Here is a 21,021-nt window from a genome sequence, read left to right as displayed (position 1 = left end):
TCTGGGGCGATCTTTCGCTTAAAAACAGAAAGTCTACCCGTCTCGGCATCGATGAATTGCCTTGACTGATCTTCAGGCGGAGGCTGTCGATGCTTAGTGGCCACCTCCGCAGTTGTAGGCTTCGGCCCCGTGGGCACCTTCTTGGTTGTTTCGACGGCTGTCTTAGGGGCGAAGGACTTAGGTACCACTTTCGGAGGCAGAGTGAACTGGATGGGTGCCGATGATTTTGGAGGTTTACTGACCGGTTTCGGGGGTGGAGTAGCCTTCGGTCCGACTGCCGTAGCCTTGTCTCTAATGCGTTTTAGCGAGTCCGACACCTGCTTCGAGAAGGAGGCGGATGGCTGTGTTGACTCGACTGGTTCCTTCGAGCCACCGCTGGGTGTGGACTCGAGGTCTGTACTGCTTTTAGCCTTGTCGGGTCGACGCTTAGGATCGAGAACTTTCTGAGTTCCGAGTCCCCTGTCTGTGTCGACGGCCTTCGGCGCCGACTTCTTCGGGTCGACGTCCTTGACCAGTTTCTTCGGTGCCCCGGTCTTCGTCTCGACACCCTTCAGCGACCTCACCGGGTCGATAACACTCTTCGGCTTCGTCGGTGCCGATCGTTCTGAGGCCTTCGAACCGACCAAAGCGATACGCACTTTTGGTTTCGATTTAGCGTCCAGTGCTTTAGGTTGCGCAGACGCCGACGCTTTCGGTTTCGATTTTGATCAGTCAACCGATGGCTCGTTAGAAATGTCCGTAGCCGGGCCTTGGGGCGAGGCTGTTAAACCACATGTACGATCTTGGGTAAGGCCATGTGGCGATCCCTCGACCTGAGCCTTCTCGAGTGTTTTGGGTGCGGCCCCCGTATTAACAGCTGGGCCTAGCTCCTCGCTCTAGCTATCTTCCACGGCCCCAAAGGCCTCATCGTCGTCTCCTACCTCGTCGACGACTTCTTCATTATCGACCATTTACACATCCGCGTCGTAACTGGAGTCGATCTCCGATGCAGGATCAGACAGGTTCTCTTGATCTTCCAACTCGACTCCCTCATCCTCCTCGGCATCTAAGATGTTCACTGGGTCAGGTGCCGTCTGCTGGGCCTCCTTTCGCGCTGCGCGTCGAAGGCGAATCGTCTTCTTGGAGCGGAACCAAGAGCAAGCCATACAGCTGGCTTCATCGTGATCCGGAGACAGGCACTTGTTGCACACCGGGTGGACATCGATGTGAGGATACTTGGAGTTGCAAACGGGACACCTCTTGAACGGGCTCCGTTCCATGATGGATCGTCGATAAGGCCTCTGGCGTCGACTGGGCCTTCAGTGGCGAAAAGCCACGCGGCTCTAGATGATGTCCGGCTCGGGGAACGAGCTGGAAGAAGTACTGGGCACCGATCGCAAAGACAATACCGACGATAACTAAAGGCCTTTTGGCCAAAGGGAAAGTTTTTTATCGATTCGGAACTTGAGTTAACAAATAGACATCCGAACCCAATGGCGGAAAAAAACAATCTGAGGATGGAGTCGATGCCCATGCGCACTGTAGTCCAGGGGAGGAGCCACCTATCTCGTGATACTTCGAAGACTCTTCCAGGACAACAATGTGCAACCATCCGGACCCAACTCTAGGCGGCGATCTATGCACAGATATGAATTAAGCATCCCACATGTCTCGAACTTTGGGGTTTCATTTGCATCCCTCCAATTGTAGGAATGCTTTACCCATTGAAAACCTAAGATTTCAAGACACCAAAAAGACTTTCTAGGTACAGGCATGGGAGGTGTCTTGCACATTTCTGAGCTTTGAATTTAGTGGGACCATCATCAGAATTCTCAAATAACACATTTTTGTCATCATATTATGTCCCATAAATGTGCCGAATTGAGGACTATGGGCCATATGCTGATTATCAGGTTGTGTCTTTTGAGTTTTGCACCAAGACCCACTCGATTTCTTGCAACTTAAGAATAAAAGTATGAAAACTAGTAGAAATTCTAATAACAATTAAAAATACCATTCCTACTGGCAATGTTGGCTTTGCTCATAATATGAAAAGGTCCACTTATTAGGAAAACACTCTTGGAAGATGGGAGACAGAAGTTAGAAACGAAGTTGAAGGCATTACTTTTCTTTCCTAACAAACTCATTACAGACCGCTCTAAGGCAGTGTTTATTAGCTGCCTCCGCCACTCCTTCAAAAAAATTGTTGCACAAGAGACTAACCAGAGAGAATGGAGTGTTCTTGCAAGTTGCGTCCATGGCGGAGGCAGCACATCTCTGGCCCACTCGCTAAGTGCAATGTGGAATGTTTTCGCTCTGTCCATTTCGGAAGGTTGTTCAACAGGACCCATGAATCGCAGGCCTTAGAGGGTGTCGGGATGAGCTACGGAGTTTGTACAAGAGAGTGTCATACAAGGGGTTCCTCTTCCAGTGCCTGGTAGATGCCAATCTCCTGAAAATGCTGAGTGGCTTGGCTTACATCTATTCCTATCCAATTTGGATGTCTTTCCAGTGTTAATCTGAAGTTCCCACTCGAAGATGGTGCCAACTCTTTACACTGTGACATTATTACTGACAGGATGGATCATATATTAGAAAGCCTTGCCTTGAGATAGATCAGTCTCCACATATTCTTTACCCTGCTTTTCACTGTGTTCATAAAGCTCTGAAGCACTTGTGTCTCAACGCATCAGTTCTCCTTTTTTTGTCACATTCATTGCCTAATTTCAAGCCTTTTGGTCTTTGTTGTTTACCTTTTCCTCTGTTTTTCAGCGGCTGGGTTTTTATGTGGGCTCTAGTTCTAAAGATCCTATAAGGGTCTCTTTCTTTACTCTGGTTCAGGGTAGTTTTGGTGTCTTGTTCATAAACTCTTGCATCCTTCATTATCTACAATTAGGTTTGATCAATGTTATCAAAGAAGTTTTTTGTTCCTTGTCGATTTTTTCTCTTAACTAAGACCCTTTTAAGGAGACACTTGGCATCTTTTCACATGAATACTAAGTGAAGGGTAGCACCGTGGAAACTGAGGAGTCACCCTTTCCTCAGGCATTCAAGAATGAAACTTGAGACCACTGCCAGCATCCAGTCTATGAATTCTTTTGGTGGCGCTTTTTCTAGAAAAGCAAGGCAAATGCATTTAACTAACTGGTCCAGAAAGTAAACATTTTGGGTGACACCAGGATCCTCACCTGTATTGTCAAACTACTTAGCAGGATGCTGTGGAGCAGCGATCCACCCAACAAACAATATAAAGCACTACCTCAACGTATCAATGCCTTAAGAAGATAACCTATTGTGTGGCAATATCAAGAATATATGTAATTTTATCTACATTTCTCCCATTAGATCAAATCCTTGGGATGGGAGACTTTGTTTTCAGTATGTAGTCTTAGTCATACATGCAAAAAGAACGAGCCATTCTTGACCAACTTCGGCCTCTCAGGAGATCAAATTTTACTTGAATAAACTGTTTAATTCGGAAGCAACTTCCTAAAGGCAAGTATTTGGGAATCCTGACAGGAATGGCAAGGAGGCAGCTGGAGGGAAATAACTGAATAAAACGCAGCCAAGATTCAGGGCACAAGCTGGTGGTACCTTGTAAGTTTAACTCTGTTATTTGGCCCAACCTAGTTTGTGACACTTGCTCTAGATTCTGCCGTTCCTAGGAGTTCAGACATCTTTCCTAATATACTGTTTTAAAACCATGGATCAGATGAAAAAATATTGGAAGGGTGTCGGTCTGACAGGCGTGAAAGGAAGTCACCTCCTTTGGAAGAAAGGAGGCATGAGTTCGAAGAACCAGTTTGTCCTAGTAAAAGTTGGTATATGGCGGAATAATGAAAAGGGCCTGAATCTCAATCACCCTTCAAGTTGATGTAATGGCAACCAAGAAGACCATCTTATGAATTAGAAGTCTGAAACGACAGCTATGCATGGGTTCAAAGGGCGAATACATCAGATAGGTTAAGGCCAAATTCAGATCTTATTGGGGCGTAATGAAAGGGGAAGGAGGACACATGCTGCAAACCGTACAAGAAATAAGACAAAACAGGTGACTTGGACAGGCACCGCTCATCCGGCAACCGCAGAAAGGCAGAGACAGCTGACAAATACTCATTAACAGCGCCTAGAGAAAAACCTTGCTGGGCCAACAACAACACAAACCGTAACACCTTAGACAGTATGCATGAAGTGGGTCAATATGTTTGGCTGCACTCCAAACCACAAACTTGTCCCAACTTCGTATGCAGGTGTCGTTGAAGGATGCCAGGCTGCCAGAATGACACCAACAATATCAGAAGGAAGATTGAAACACTCAGTTGATGCCATGGATTCTTCAAAAGCATGAAAGTGGAGCGTTTGCAGTTTTGAATGCAGAACTCTGCCCTACTGCGGAGACAGGAGATCCTCCCGAAGAGGCAGCCTGATCAGAGAATGGATGCTCATGCCGAGGAGTTTGGGATACCATACTCTCTGTTCCCACTCTGTAGCCATTAGTATGACATGGGCTTAGTCTGTCCTTATCTTCTTGAGAAGTCAGGGCAGGAGGGGTATCGGCAGAAAGGCGCACAGGAGTCCTGAGTTCCAATCCAAGAGAAATGGGTCTCTAAGCGAGAGCCATTTTGGTAACCCCAACCGGCAGAGGTGCTGATACTGTGCATTCTGGGCAGTGGTGAATTGATCAAGTCAAGTATTTCTCCATTCTTAGAAGAGACCTTGCACCATCTCCATGTGTAGATGCCATTTGTTGTCTGCATCGTGTCGGCAGCAGAGTTTGTCTGCCCTGTCGTTCAGAGATCCCATCAGGTGTTGTACAACCATTAAGATATCCTGACTTTCCAGTCTCATCCAGAGGCACAGGGCGTACTGGCACAGGTTCCAAGACCCCACCCAGCTTGTTGCACAACCACATGACAGTGGTGTTGTCCATGAATACCTGAACCAGCCTCCTTTTGATAGATGGCAGGAAGGCTTTCATTGTCAAGCGGATGGCCCTCAGCTCCAACAAGTTGTTGTGCTGGCAGGTGTCTGCCGAAGACCAAAGTCTTCTGATCTCTCCTCTCCCAGGTGCCGCCCATTCCATCCAGAAGTGATGTATCAGTCACCACTGGCAACTCTGGGAGGGTTAGGGAGAGTGGCATGCTGCAGACCAAAATGCGATTCAGGAATCAACACTGCATATCTTCTGTAGCCTCCGCCAAAATCTGGACCCAATCGGAGAGGTTCCCCTGGATTTGTGCAGATCTCACTGAAGAGCACGCATATATCTGGTGTGCTTCACCCACAGGATGCAGGAGGCAATTATACACAGCAGACACTGAGCCACTCACCGAAATCCTGGTTATAGCCTAGTGACTGTCCTTCACTCTCCGTTCCAGAGGCAGGCATGGAACCAGACCATTTACGATGAAAGGGAGAGTTTTGAGAAGGAGTCAGGTGAGACTTCAGCACGTTGACCCCCACAAATTTACACCATTCACTGTAGTCTGGAGGTGGGTGAGGATTGTGTGACGAGCCTGCCTTCAGCAGGCAGTCAGAGTTAGGGAAAGACTGGGGTCCTGGACCTCTCAAGATGAGCTGCAACCACTGCCATCACTTTTGTAAACACCTGAGGGGCTCTGGTGAGGCCAAATGGGAGCCTACAACTTTTTATGTAAAAAAGACCAGTGGTCCTCACTCAGCAGATGCACGAACGGTGGCGTAGGTGGTAGGGTTTCTAGGAACCGAAGATCGTAACCCCACCAAACAATCTGTAGCATCCACTCGTCTGAGGTGACAACTTGCCACGCCTGCAAAAAGTAAAAAAAACCTGCCTTTTACTGGATGGTGGTGTCTCACTGAGGGAACAGTAAAGAGGTTTGGAGGGCACTGCAGCTGGTGGGTTTAAGGGCGGGGCTGCACGTTGTCCCTGGGGTCGACGAGATTTGTGGACACCTTGGCCACGAAACGGCAGAAAAGACTGTTGGTCCTGTGGGTATTGCTGCTATTCTGGACAAGACTGAAACCCTCTACAGTAGCCACAGAAGGGTTAAAAACAGAGAGTGCAGGTGGGGAGAGGGGCAGTGGGCAGGCCCAAAGATAGAGCTGTGACTCTGCGGTCTTTGAAGTGCTCCAACACTGAATCCGCCTTGTCGTCCAAACAGGCAAGAACTATTACAGGGCACTTGGACATCCCCCGAAACACCCACTGACTGCAAGCAAGCATGGTGCCAAAGAACCACCATGGAGCCCTTGGCTCTACCTTGGGAGTCTGTGTGGTCCAACCAACACCTGATGGTGAACTTTGCGGACTCTCAGTAGTCAGCATAGCTTGTGTAAGGATCACATGAGCCTCCTTCGGTAATAAGGGTAGCACCTGCACCACTTAATCCCATAATGCATGAATGTAAGAGCCCAATAGACATGCTGTGTTCACTGATTGCAAGGTCAGACTGGTGGAGGAGTAAAGCCTCTTTTCTAAAGTCTCCAACCTATTGGTCTCACTGCCCAGGAGAGTAGTAGGGAATTCCCTTGGGTTAACCTTGGCCGCTGAAGCTTACGTCGCCAGACTCTCGGAGGTCGGTTGCTGGGTGAGGAATGCCGGGTCCCCTTGCTAAAGGCAATGAAGACAGGCAATCTGTGGGTTGACTGAATCCCCTGAACAGAGTTTGGACCAAGCCCCCAGAAGAACATCCTTGAGGGCTTTGTAAATGGCAACAGGGGCTCTGCGCTGGTGTGCCCCGGCTGAAGCACCTCAGTTAAAAGGAAAATGTTACGTACCCAGTAAGCATCTGTTCGTGGCATGTGCTGTAGATTCACATGCTCTGCCTAATTCTGCCAGCTAGTGTTGGGCTTGGATGTGTGCAAGTTGTTTTTATTCAAAGAAAGTTTTTCCAGTCATGAGGTATTTTGGTTCTTCCCCTTGCTGGCAATGCACATCGTTATCAACTTCATTGTTAGATCATTTTCCCGCATGGTGGGTGAGGAAGAAATGTGTAGTGAAGCATAGTATAGAGAGATGTCCATGCAAAGAAGAAAGTAAGACATTAAATTGACTACAATTAACACAGGCCTCTGGGGAGGAGGGTGGGAACATGTGAATCTACAGCACTAAGTGCCCCAAACAGATGCTTTCTAAGTAAGCAAAATTTTCTGTTTGAGGCATGTCTGGCTGCTGATACACATGCTGTGCAAGCAGTCCTCCTAAATAGCGGTGGTTAGCCTGTGGGAGTTTCAGTGGTTTGGAAAAGTGTAGAACTGCCCGACAAAAGTGGCTTATTGGCAAGCTAGTACCTCCACACAATGTTTTATAAAGGTATGTGGTGAGGACCATTTAGCTGCTTCACAAATATCAGCAATAGGAATATCCCCAAGAAAGGCAACAGATGCACCTTTTTTCCAACTGGAATGGGCTCTAGGCTGGATAGTTAAGGTCCTTTTAGCTTTAGTATAGCATGGCTGGATGCATTTAATAATTTATCTAGCAATGACTGATTTAGAAATGGCTGTCCCTGTATGGGTTTTGGAGAAAGCAACAAAAAGCTCTTATTTTTCTAAAAAAATGTAGTTCTCTCAATATAACACATGAGGGCTTGTTTAACATCTAATGTATGGAGAGAATGTTACACAACTGAGCCAGGTTGAGGGAAAAATACAGGAAGTTCAATAGATTGACAGAGGTCAAACTACCTTTGGGAGAAACTTATGGTTAGTGTGGAGCACAACCCTATCTCTATGTATTTGGAAGAAGGGTTCTTCCAACAAGGTTAGTGCCGGAAGCTGACTGACATCTAAAGGAATCGATTGCGACCAGAAATGTTACCTTCTGGGAAAGAAACTTGAGGGGGCAGTACTGGAGGGGTTCGACTGGAGGGCCCATTAATCTTGCCAGTACAATATTACGATGCCATGTTGGGGCTGGTCGGACCCGAGGAGAAATGACTCATAAGAACTTCCTTGAAGGCTTTAATGACAGGAGTTTGCAATAGGGAAAGGTGTTGCCTGTTCTGAAGGTAAGCGCTTAAAGCCGCTACGTGTAGTCTTATGGATGTAAAAGTTAAGCCTGAAGTTTGTAGGTGAAAGAGGCAGCAGAGAATGTCTTGTACTTTGGCAGGTAAAGGATCAATATGTTTGGAATGACAATAAAGAACAAATCTCTTCCATTTAGCAGCGCAACAGGCACAAGTAGTAGGCCTGCCTGCCTCTGAGAATTTCCATGCATTCTGGTGGGAGATTAAGGTATCCAAATTCTAGGACCTCAGAAGCCAGATCACAAGGTTGAGAGACCTGGGTCTGGGTGCCTGCTTTCTACATGGTTCTGTGTTAGAAGGTCCTGCCTGTTGTGGAGTGTCTCATGTGGAACCACTGAGAGTTAGAGGAGGGTGGTAAACCATGGCGGCAAAGGACAGGGTTTTAGGTGTGAGGGAAATACTGGGCGCACTGCTTGGGTTGACGCACAGGAGAATGCTGTAAAGCAGAAGGTGCATGCAGGTAAGGGGCAATTCCCTGAAACCCCTCAAAGTGTGCCTGGAGGACACACTATATACAATAGAAACAAAACCTGTTGCATACTTAAGTAAAAGTTCAAGCAATAAACAGATGTCTCAATGGACATAACGTTCATGGGCGAAGGATTAGACCACCAGTGTTTCGGATCTTCTTTTATTGATCCTAGAAAGCCAGCCGACACGTGTTTCGTCGCAAGAAAAACTTTTCCGCGACTCCTCAGGGCTGGGGAGGATACAAAATAATGGATGGAGTACATGGTGGATTTGACAATGTGAAGTCGAATGTGACTGTTTATAGTGAATACTGAGGGTGAGTGACTGGTGAACATGATAAACATATGAGTGGATGCACAAAACACCACCCTGGTACCGGTGATAATAATCCTGGTAAGTGCAGGGGGGAAAAGTGGGTCGACAGTGATCATATAAGTGAAGTGTCACAACTAGCACATTTTACATATTGAGAATGAACAAATTAACGTGTCGCAAAAAGGGGAGGGGAAAGTGGCAGTAGCTAAATCTTAGAATAGAGTTGAAGGGATAGATATAGCAGGAAGATAGTAAAACTAGCGGGAGGGTAGTGGCAATAGCTAAATCTTAGAATAGAGTTGAAAGGATAGATATGGAAGGAAGAGAGTTAAACTAGCTTATGGACCAGGGTCTAGGGGTTCAGAAGTGGAGTGCGCATCCTACCTGTAGGTCAAAGGTTTATAACCACAGGTCTGTAATGCCACAGAAGAGAAAAGGGGAAAAAGAGACAAAGAAAGGGATTATAAGGTAAAGTTCTACTGGTGATATTTACAGTAATCACATCTAATGTGAATAAGTCCCAAGGGGGCGCATTAAATCACGCGTATGGATGGAAAATAAATAAGGGGGGGGAAAAAAAAGGGGGGAAATCTCACCGTGGTGCCGGTGACATTTCCGACCCGGCTCCGAAGATCCGAAACACTGGTGGTCTAATCCTTCGCCCATGACATATGAACTTTATGTCCATTGAGACATCTGTTTATTGCTTGAACTTTTACTTGAGGGTGGTAAACCATGACCATTGTGATCAGTGGGAGCCACCACGATGAGGGTGAGAGATGTCTGTTGAAGTTTACGAATAGCAAACTGAAGTAGAGGGAGAGGAGGAAAAACGTACATAAATATCCCTGACCAACTCGTCCATAGTGCATTACCCATGGACGTGGAAGCTGTAGGTGAAGTCGGGGCATTTAGCATTTTCTGTTGAGGCAAAGAGTTTTACCTATGGTATTCCCAAACGCTGAAATTAGGGGTAAAGCTTGTTGCAGCATTCTGCTGAGGAGGTCGGCCAAGCCATTGTACACCCCCGGCAAGTATTCCACTAAGAGGTGGATCCTGTGAAGAAGCACCAGATGAGTATTTTAGCCTGTGTTATTTATGTATGTATTTTTATGAATATATGTCATAGCTACAGATCATGCTATTTCAGTATTATTTAATCCTACTGCTAACACTGTACGTATTATACTTCATATTCTGTCTTACGATTGTAGCAGTTCATATCTCTTGCATGAGAAATAAGACTGTTCAATAAACCCTTTTTATTGAAACGCCTGTCTATTTCTGTGCAACTCTGTAGAAAAGAAGCATGCACGATTGAGTGGGTGAAACAGTTATCAATTGTTTCCACGACTCTGAAGAGATTGTTCCGATTCTAAGGGAAACAAAGTTGCCATGTTTATGCTGTTGTCAGAAACTAATCCCTTCTAGTTCATTCGAGAAGTTTCTAGTGACCTCTGAGTTAGCTGGCACACACAAGTAATTAGGTTTAATGTACTCAATAGAGACATACTGACCTCAGTCCTATGTCAAAACTATAGTGTATATTATTCCAATGAGCAAAGCCTATCAGGGATATAGGAACTACAATACAATGTGTATCTACAGCCACACATGCTTCAAACCATGAGTTACAACTTCCATTGATGAAAATAAAGGAGTTCAACTATCCTCCTCATTACCATCGCAAAGCATGCACTCTCCTCAGTATCCTGGACAGGTGATTACACTAAGCAATAGTTTGGGAAGGTGTTCAGCCCACTGCTGAGGTTCACGGCGGTGGGGCTCGTGACCGGGGTCAGTCTGACATCGGAGAGGTCAGGCCGGATGTAATACTGTTGGGTCACCTCTCAGCTACTTGGGGCCATGAGGTGCGCCAGAGGGAGTCAGTTGCCCAAAGGTGAGAGATATGGCCTCATAACACTTTATACGTTGGAAAGGAGTAGCTCTGGCTCAAGGAAATTGAGGGAGACATGGAGTCATGTTCGGCAATGGCTGTGCAGAAGGAGTGCGAAAGCAGGTTTTAGAGGCATGTCAACGACCCCGCACTGTGTCTGGGGATTGGAGGGCTGCAGCAAATGAAGCTTCATCATCTTCTTTGTCTTCGACTCGCCCAAGAACGGCTTTGACTTCGAGGACGACCGGTCAAAGGAATGGCTCCGGGAATGGGCCCATATCCATCAGAGATACTAAGACCTTCCACAAGACTGGGAGCAACATAGGGTCTTCCGTTGCTGCACTGCGTGCAAGCTTTATCTTTTGTTCCTGCATCGCATTCGGGTGCATCGACAGACAGAGCAGGACTTGGAGTCATAGTTTGACCCAAGAGCCAAAAACAGACCAAGTCAGAAACAGTCAAAGACATCTGTCTGTTAAATTCCCTACAAGGTTTAGAACCCATAGGTATTGTTGGTGATATTTCCCTGGGTCACTAGAAACAAATGTGAAAAAAAGCCTAGACAAATGTTGAGAAAAGGTCGGCTGCTTTGACCAAAGGAGCCTGTACCTCCTGAACCGCAGGTCAAAGAGACTGAAGTAGCTATCTGGATCTGCAACAGTTAGCAGAGGAAAAATAGGGACTGATGTCAGAGCACTGGGGTGGTGTCAATGCAGGTCTAGGTCAAGGATCACCTACTTAAAATTGAAAGTTATTTGGCAAGTACGTATTTTGAGGGTGGCGTTAATCTTCCAGTATAGAAATGTGTTCATTTGGGTACTCATTTTAAAGTTACATCCCACTGTATCGTTGCACACATGCCATCTAAGGGCAACTTTTCCAATCTGTTCTAATTTTCCGGAGAGGGTAATTTAAATAGTTGTAACACGGATCTGCAGTGGTATCAGAACAGTGTATTATTTTAAAACAGGTTTTCAGAGCCTTAGGGAAGATTCAATTCCAAAGTATGAAACTACTTACTGACAGGGACCCCCCGACACCCTTTTTATTTTCTTAACCGTATAACTTGAAGAAGACCGCAATGTAGGAATTGAGAGGACTACTGAGTACATGCCTTAGGAGCTTCCACACTGTGTAGTAATACCCAGGACCTCACTAGGGAGAATGCACCAATTACAGCATCTTGATCTGAATCTGGCGATTCCATTGGTGGAGGAGGGGGGGGGGGGGAATGAGTGTCAAGAGATCAGATTTAATAATCCCCTTTGAAACAAGACAACATTTCGTGTAGACACTTATTTTGAATGAAAAGTTGTTTGCATATTTCATTATTTGAATGGAGATGCTACATAAAGGGGCTGTTCAAAGTGATCTGTACACAACAGACCAGTTGTTATCACCTCCATTATAAATGAAAGGTGACAACTTGGACTTTTCCCAGCACTGGACATCAATATGTTCGAGAACTGTAGTCTCAAATGGAATTCTGGGAATCACTGCTTTGACTGAGAACTTCAGTGAAGGATGTTATGTACTACACACGGTCCTACGTTGCTGCAACCAAAGTGTGCACAATGATGTAATCTTGCAAATAACGGTGATGGATCAAGCCCTGATCTTTGGACTGGGTAAGAGTGGTCTGCTTAATTCAGACACTCTGTTCATCACCACCCCCTTTTCTGAATCGTTTTTGGCCACTATAGGTGTGGCAGGGTATACTCAGACATGAGTCCCTTTCTCACTGCACCATCAGGATTCAAGCAAGCCGGGCCGAAGACGGCTGAAATGCCAGAAACCGGTCCCCGGTAGCTTGTCTCCTTTCTGGTGAAGAATTGGCTTGGTAGTTTAGTCTGCCCTGTTCCCATGATGCACTGGGCCAGGGACAGACTGATTTGCATATAGCCAGGTTCTGAGCTGGGATGGTGCAGTGAGATAAATAACGGTGATGGATCAAGCCCTGATCTTTGGACTGGGTAAGAGTGGTCTGCTTAATTCAGACACTGTTCATCACCACCCCCTTTTCTGAATCGTAATCTTGCATTGAGCATACATTTTATTTAGTGCAAAGCCAGACATATGTAGAACCTACAAAATTATAAGGTTGTATAATGGACTGCTGTATGATCTGCTTTAAGTGTCTTTCTTCACAAATTCCTCAGTGTATCCTGGTTTTCTTTTAGGAAATTGTCAGTGAGTGCAGTTTGTACTATTTGAACAGGAACACATCACAGATGGGACAGTGGTGTAAATGTACAAGACACTGTAAACTCATTATTTGTATTAATGGGTCAATATGTGAGCTGCATTGAATTTGGATAACAGGCCACAGAGGAATGCAATTCAAGTTGTAGTTCAGTAGCTCTTATAAAGAGTGGTAGTGTGCGAGATACTCTTTTACATGAATAATGGTGTGTTCCACTCCTTAATGCATGTACAATTTTAATTTAGCTTAAGAACAAGGGTGGGCAAGTTAGAAGACCCGAGCTGAAATATCAATACTGATCCAGAACAAATTTATTATTGGAAAATGGACTGGTATCAGAGCCTGAAAAGCTTGAAGACACAGTACCTGAAAGAAAGCAGACCCACAAATAAGCCTCCTCCTGCCCAATTCATCTAGCGAACTAAGTACTTTCCCAAAACCTCCACAAGAAGTAAAGAGGCTAGATGTCTGGCTTGATGAGGACCTCTCTTGTGACCAACACATTTAAAAGGTTGTGAATAATACCAACCTTCACCTCATGCTCCTGCGGAAGATCCTTTCAATGCTTCAGATCAAAGACTGCATTTAAGTGACTGGAAATGGTGCTATCAAGTCTTAGTTATTGCATCTTTGGCTACACAGGTATGTCAAAGGAATCCCAAAACTGTATTTGAATTTGAATTTGAAGGGGGATTTATAGAGCGCATGGCTGCCCGGAAGCGTCCCAGCGCTAACTGAATCAAGAGGAAGGGTCAGGCGGGGTGTATTGTATTTTGTATTGATATAAAACCAAGCTTCAAGAATATTCTTCAATGTAAGGAGATGAACAATAGTTACTTACCTGTAATCTGTGGTTCTCCAGTATTGGTGTCTTTCATAGATTCACATGCCTGAATCATTCCCCGTCGTCGGAGTGGGAGTCCCACGGTACATAAAAAAGCAATAAAATGCTATAAATATATAGTAATACCAATAGAAATGAACCAGGAAGTAAAACAGCCAATGGTACAGTAGGCAAAAACTTCCCATCTATGACTATCATAGTCATTTTGTATAGTCCAAAATACAGCCAATCAGGCGCCAGCACCCACCAGAATGTTCTCCCCAGAGGCTCAGGCTCTCAGATTTTCTCGCAAGGAGTGAAGGTAAACCATAATAGCCTAGAAAGCCTCTGAGGGGAGGTGGGCGGGTTGCATGTGAATCTATGAAAGACACCAATACTGGAGAACCACAGATTACAGGTAAGTAACTATTGTTCTTCTCCAGTATTAGGGGTGTCTTTCATAGATTCACATGCCTGAATCAGAGTAGCTAGCAGTACATATCTTTGCTGAACAGACGCTCATAACACCCAGCTTGTCAGCTAGTAATGTAAATAACAATGCGAAGTGAATAAACACATATCATATAAAGCATAACATAATGCAATCAAGAAAATATGTGAAAACATAACATAAGAAGCGTCTGACAGCAGAACACAAGGAGGTGGGAAACAGAGGCTCACCTTAATGAAACAGGTTCCGTAGAACAGCTCGACCCACAGAAGTATCAGCCTCGCTGATGGACTCTAGACAGTAATGTCTGGTAAAGGTATGGCGACTTGCCCAAGTCGCCGCCTTGCAGATCTGCTGAAGTGGGACTCCAGCGAATAAGGCCGTAGATGAGGAGACTGCTCTTGTAGAGTGCGCTCTGGGCGCAGATGGTAAAGGTCTCCCAGCCTGTGCATGGCAAAAGGAAATGGCAGCAGAAATCCATCTTGCAATAGTCTGTTTTGATACTGCCTGCCCTTTACGAATCGCACCGTAGGTAATGAACAACTGGTCAGAGGTGCGTACAGCGGAAGTTCTTTGTAGATAGAATTTGAGACATCTTCTAATGTCAAGCGAGTGTAAAGCTCTTTCTGCAGGAGTTTGCGGGTCTGGAAAAAATGATTTAAGAACAACAGGTTCGTTCAGATGAAAATCCGAAGGCACTTTAGGAATGTATTTGGGATTTGTGCGAAGTATGACAGAATCGCTAGTGAATTGGAGGAAAGGATGATGAACAGTGAAAGCTTGGATATCACTAACTCTCTTGGCGGATGTTAAGGCTAAAAGCAGTGATACCTTCCATGAAAGATACTTCAAGTCAGCTCGATGGATGGGCTCAAATGGGTGACGCATGAGTTGACCCAGGACCACATTCAGATGCCACAAAGGGGGTGGACGACGTACTGGAGGGAACATTCTAAAGAGACCCTTAAAGAACTGTTGGATAATCCTTGATGAATACAGAGAATTGGACCCATCCTGTCGATATCTGGATATTGCAGCCAGAAATACTTTCAAAGTAGCATGGGACAGACCTGTTCGTGCCAACTGCAAGAAAAAAGGAAGAATTTCCTCAGGCTTTGCCAAAAAGGGGTGAACACCTGCTGAACGGCACCAGATACAGAAGCGTTTCCATTTGAGACTGTAAGTCTTGATGGTTGCGGGCGCTCTAGCTTTGGCCAACACCTCTTTACAGTCTGCTGGGATGTTCAAGTGTGCAAACTCATGGTGTTCAGGAGCCACGCCGCTAATCTCAGCGATGCTGGGTCCGGATGGAAGACTTGACCTTCCTGAACACTGAGCAAGTTCGGGATTGGATGTAACTGAATTGGTTTGCTCTCTGATAGTAGGAGGAGCTCCGTAAACCAATACTGGCGCGGCCATCTGGGCGCGATCAGGATCAGTCGGCAAGGTTCCTTCCTCATCTTCCGCAGAACCCTGGGGACTAACGGAATCGGTGGGAAAGCGTACGCAAACCTCAGGGACCAATCGAGGGAGAATGCATTCCCCAGAGAATTCTTGTGGGGGTGCCAGCTGGCGAAGCTCAGGCATTTGCTGTTGGTACTTGTCGCAAATAGGTCTAGGTCTGGCCAACCCCACTGATGAAAGATGTGGTCCACTGTGTTCTGGTGAAGCTCCCATTCGTGGTTGGTGATTGTGGTCCTGCTGAGTGCATCCGCAAGGACGTTTTCCGTTCCCGGAACATGCACCGCATGCAACTGTACATTGTGGTGAAGAGCCCATGTCCATAATTCCTGCGCCTCTTGAGACAGGAGAAGAGATCGAGTTCCTCCCTGTTTGTTGACGTAGTGCATGCTTGTTGTGTTGTCCGTTCTTATCAACACATTGGTGTTCTGAATGATGGCACAAAACGCCTTGAGGGCAAGAAAAATGGCTCTCAGTTCCAAACGATTGATGTGCCACCGTTTCTGTTGTACAGTCCATTTGCCACTGATCGTGAGGCCTTGCAGATGAGCCCCCCAGCCCTCGAGGGATGCATCTGTAGTGATGGTGAGACTTGGTGGTTCTTGAAGGAACGCATGACCCTGACTGAGATGACACCTCTGTGTCCACCACAGAAGAGACTCTTTCATGAGTGGTGTGATTTGAATGAGGTCCTCGAAAGTGCCTGAAACCTGTTGCCACTGCAGGGCTAGTTCCTCCTGGAGCGGCCTCATTTGAAGCCTGCAATTTGGAAGTAATGGAATACAAGCCGATGCCATCCCCAGAAAGGATTTGTATAGTCGGACAGAAACTGACTTTCTTTGCATGAGATCTTGTGCTAGCCGACTTATTTTCATTTGCCTCTCCTTTGAGACGAAAGCTTTGCATTTGTGAGTGTCCAACATTGCTCCTAAGAATGCTATTCTTTGAGACGATTGCATCTGGGATTTGGAGAAATTTATTGTCAGGCCTAGAGACTGAAACAGGTGGAGACACTGGTGAAGGTGACGTTGAACGGTGCCATGAGAATTGGCCTTTATAAGGCAATCGTCCAGATATGGGAAAATTTGTATTCCCTCCAGCCGGAGGTGCGCAGTTACTGGAGCTAAAACCTTCGTAAAAACTCTTGGAGCTGACCGTAGTCCAAAAGGAAGGACTTTGAATTGGAAGTCCCTGCCAGCCACCCTGAAGCGAAGGAATTTCCTGTGGCGAGGTAGGATGGGGATGTGGAAATATGCATCCTGAAGGTCTAGGGTGACCATGCAATCTCCCGGTGATAAAAGATGCAAAATTTCTTGAAGAGAGAGCATCCGGAATGATAATTTCCTTAGGTATTTGTTTAATGCTCGAAGATCGAGGATCGGGCGCCACTCCCCGTTCTTCTTTCTGATCAGGAAGAACCTGGAGTAAAATCCTAGTCCTCTCATCCTCTGAGGAACGCCCTCGATAGCTCCTTTTTGTATCATCATTTTGATTTGGGTAAACAGCTCCTTCAGGTGAGCTGGAGGCGGGCCCTTTGGCGGTACATTTGGGGGAAATTTTTCGAATTCTAGGGCATGGCCCCTGGCGACAATATCCAGGACCCATTTGTCCGTTGTTATCGACTGCCAATTGGAGTAAAATTTGGAGATTCTTCCGCCAAGTCTTTTGAGAGGGTGAAAAGACGGTGGTGGCAGGTGAAAAATATCATTGTCGCTTGTCCTTGCCGCGGTATGTAGCCCTACCCCTGTTTGGGGTGTATTGAGATCTTTTCTGCCCATAAGACTGGTAGCGCTGATTTTGGTAGCGCTGATTACCCTGACGGTATGAGGATTGCTGATGTTGTTGCTGGTATCCACCTCTATTGAAGGACGTTCCTCGTCCTCTCGCTCCTCGAAAGGGCGGCTTGTGAAATTGTAGAGTGCCTAAGGATTTGGCCGTTTCGGTATCCTTCTTGATAGTCTGTAAGGCCTCCTCTACCTCGGGGCCGAATAAATATTCGCCATCAAATGGCATGTCTAGAACTCGGTTTTGCACTTCCTGTCTAAAGGCAGTGGAACGTAACCACCCCTGTCTACGGAGTACCGCAGCCCCTGCTAATTGGCGAAAACCTGTAGATGCCACATCAACAGCTGAATCAATTATTTCTTCAGAGGTCCTTTGACCTTCATGGAGAATCTGGAGTGCTTCCGCCTTAGATGGCTCAGGGAGTAGATCGATAAATGGTGAGATGTCAGACCACATTTGACGGTCGTAACGACCTAAGATGGCTAATGCGTTGGCAGCACGGACAGTTGTTGCAGCCATGGTGGAAACTCGTTTTCCTATTGAGTCTAGGCGTCTGCCATCTCTATCCGGCGGTGCCGTAACTGCAGAGGACGGATTTCTGGCCCTTTTCTGAGCCGCCTGGACAATTACCGAGTCAAGTTTTGCTTGTCCAATGAGACAGGCAGGCGTCTTGTCTGGAGCTTTATATTTCTTATCAATTCTTGGCAAGACTGGAGGAATGGAAGCCGGCGTTGACATCACCTTAACACCTTCCTTCCAGATGAATTCCACAATGGGTATTGTCTTAATTTGTCGTCTGGGCTGATCTTTAAAATCGTAAAGGAAAACATTCTTGTTGAGTATGCTCCATCTTCATATGAAAACGTGCGGTTGCACGCTCCATCAGCAAGTGAAAATTTGCTACATCAACAGGAGGAGAGGCCGACGCAGTCTGAGGAGATGTAGAAGGAGATTGGACCTGATAGTCCTCCCACTCCGATAAATCATCCACTTCTCCTTCCTCCCGTTGGTCGTCATCTTCCGAGGATTGCGGGTCCTCTTCGTGAGCAGGTTGTGGGTGTGAAGGTGGGCACACCGATGGGAGCACGGGTGGAGGCGTTTCCGAAATTGGAGTTGCTTGTCCAGAACCTGCCAATTCCGAAGGTGGAAACCTCCGATAGTAATCGTCCAGCATAAATTGTAAGTTGGATATTAAATCCAAAGGTACTTGACCAACAGGGGTAGTGACCGGCATCGATACCTCAGCAGGAGTGTGAGGATCCTCATATTCATCATCTTGAAGTTTAATATGTAACTCCGATGGACTAGTGGCTTGTCCAAAAGTATTCTGGACCATCTCATTGTCACTGTCAGAATCCAGTAGTTGGTCTGGGACTTCAGAGGACACCTTGTGAGGTGAAACACGCAGGGGTGAAAGCCTCATTACAGTGTTGCGCAGCTGTTCTGCTGCTTGGCGTGGTGTTAAAAACACCGTCGACGGAGACCACACCTGAAGTGCCGTGCATGAGGATAACTGCGGCGTCGTCGGAGGGTTAACTTCCGACGGATTTGTCGTCGACGGATCACCTCTCGTCGACGGGACACTTTTCGGCAACGAAATAGTCGTCGTCGACGGGACACTCGTCGTCGACGGGACACTCTTCGTCGACGGGACACTCTTCGTCGACGGGACACTCATCGTCGACGGGACACTCTTCGTCGACGGGACACTCATCGTCGACGGGACACTCTTCGTCGACGGGACACTCTTCGTCGACGGGACACTCTTCGTCGACGGGACACTCTTCGTCGACGGGACACTCTTCGTCGACGGAGCACTCTTCGTCGACGGGACACCCTTCGTCGACGGGACACCCTTCGTCGACGGGACACCCTTCGTCGACGGGACCGTCTTCGTGGACGAGTCACTCCTCGTCGACGGTGGTATTCTCGTCGACGGCGTAGAGCCTGACGACGAGCTCGTCGACGGAGTCTTTTTCGTCGGCGGTAAAGCCTGTAAAGACGTCGACGACGAGGCGTCGACGACGGACGTCGACGAAATAGGCCTCACAGAAACAAAAACCATCGTTGGAGATGCCGTAGACGAGGACATAACCATACTAGGCTTAGGAGATGAAAATGTTACCGTAGATGTCACTGAAGTCGTCGTTCTCGTCGACGAGGAAGCTGAAGAAGACTTCACAGGAGGCGGAGATGAATTCTGTGGTAAAATCCTGTCAGAAGATAGGGGAAGCTTGAGTTTTTTCCCCTTTGAGGAAGCAGAAGCGCCTTCCATGCCCCTGGAGGTGGGGACAGCCTGAGAAGTGGAAGGCTGATCCAGTCCTTTAGCAGGTGGTTGTTTTTTAGGCAGCTTAGCCTTGGGAGATGACATTCCCTCAGGCGCAGATCTCTTCCTGGAGGCTGAAGTGGAAGCAGATGTGACACTGCCTACTTCTGAAACAGTATTAGAAGAATCCTTTAGCCTCTTCAACCACAGCAGTAAACGACCCTCTCTATCTCTGAGAGTCTTCTGAGGCATGGTTCTGCAGATTTTACAATCAGAGGCCTGGTGGTCTGGGTAGAGACAATAAATACACTTTTTGTGTGGATCTTTCTCAAAAAGCCGAGGCTTACCACAGCAGTCACAGGCTCTGAAGAGAGATTTCTTTGAAGACATCCTGAAAATAAGACACAGATGAAGTAGAAGTTAGAAAAACTGAGCAGAGCTCAGGGAGACTCCCTTCACACGACGTGCGGTAGAAAATCTGAGAGCCTGAGCCTCTGGGGAGAACATTCTGGTGGGTGCTGGCGCCTGATTGGCTGTATTTTGGACTATACAAAATGACTATGATAGTCATAGATGGGAAGTTTTTGCCTACTGTACCATTGGCTGTTTTACTTCCTGGTTCATTTCTATTGGTATTACTATATATTTATAGCATTTTATTGCTTTTTTATGTACCGTGGGACTCCCACTCCGACGACGGGGAATGATTCAGGCATGTGAATCTATGAAAGACACCCCTAATACTGGAGAACAGAACATATCTCTCTAGCCCTTAAGAACTTCCCTTTAAGTTATTACAGTAGGGGTAAGAATAAAAATCAAACATTTGTGACCACTTTCAAATGTCGGGAGGGCCAAAACTCGAAATATCTTTCGAATCCTGGCCGTGTTCACAAAAGGACTGAAAGTAGTCCTGTTCAAAGTAGCATTCCTTCAACTTTCAACCTTAAAACAACACCTTAAACTGAGAATCCCTACCTCACCTCCTGTAGGGATAGATTCCCTGAGCAGTGCACAAGAGATCTTGACTGGAGCCCTCTAGACTACAGCCAACTGGGGACTCCTCACCCACTAGCCTTGTGGCCCTCCGGTTGGCATAGAAAATAACCACGTCACTGATCTGCTCTACAATAGCGCTATCAAGTGGCTCTAGCAACAAACCAGAGATCTACAAATATGAAACTAAAGGCAGTTGAATTGTCCCATTGGCCCACAATGTGACAACTAGTAATGCACCTCTACAATCCCATCTAGAAGGTGGATAGAAGTACCATGCCTACATCATGGTTCTACTGGCTCCCCTTACATGTGTTAAATGCATTAATTCCAATGTGAATTGTCTCTAAGGTTTATGGGGCAAA

General features: G+C 46.5%; 1 protein-coding gene across 2 annotated transcripts in view; it reads right to left on the bottom strand.

The window, feature by feature from the left end:
* Positions 1–21,021, bottom strand: part of APMAP (adipocyte plasma membrane associated protein) — a 484,771-nt gene that overhangs the window by 41,658 nt on the left and 422,092 nt on the right. The window lies entirely within an intron of this gene.

This window comes from Lissotriton vulgaris, chromosome 6, assembly GCF_964263255.1.
Source record: "Lissotriton vulgaris chromosome 6, aLisVul1.2, whole genome shotgun sequence".
Classification (NCBI taxonomy): domain Eukaryota; kingdom Metazoa; phylum Chordata; class Amphibia; order Caudata; family Salamandridae; genus Lissotriton; species Lissotriton vulgaris.
Note: the sequence above shows the minus strand (reverse complement) of the source record. Positions and strands in the feature narration are given on the sequence as shown.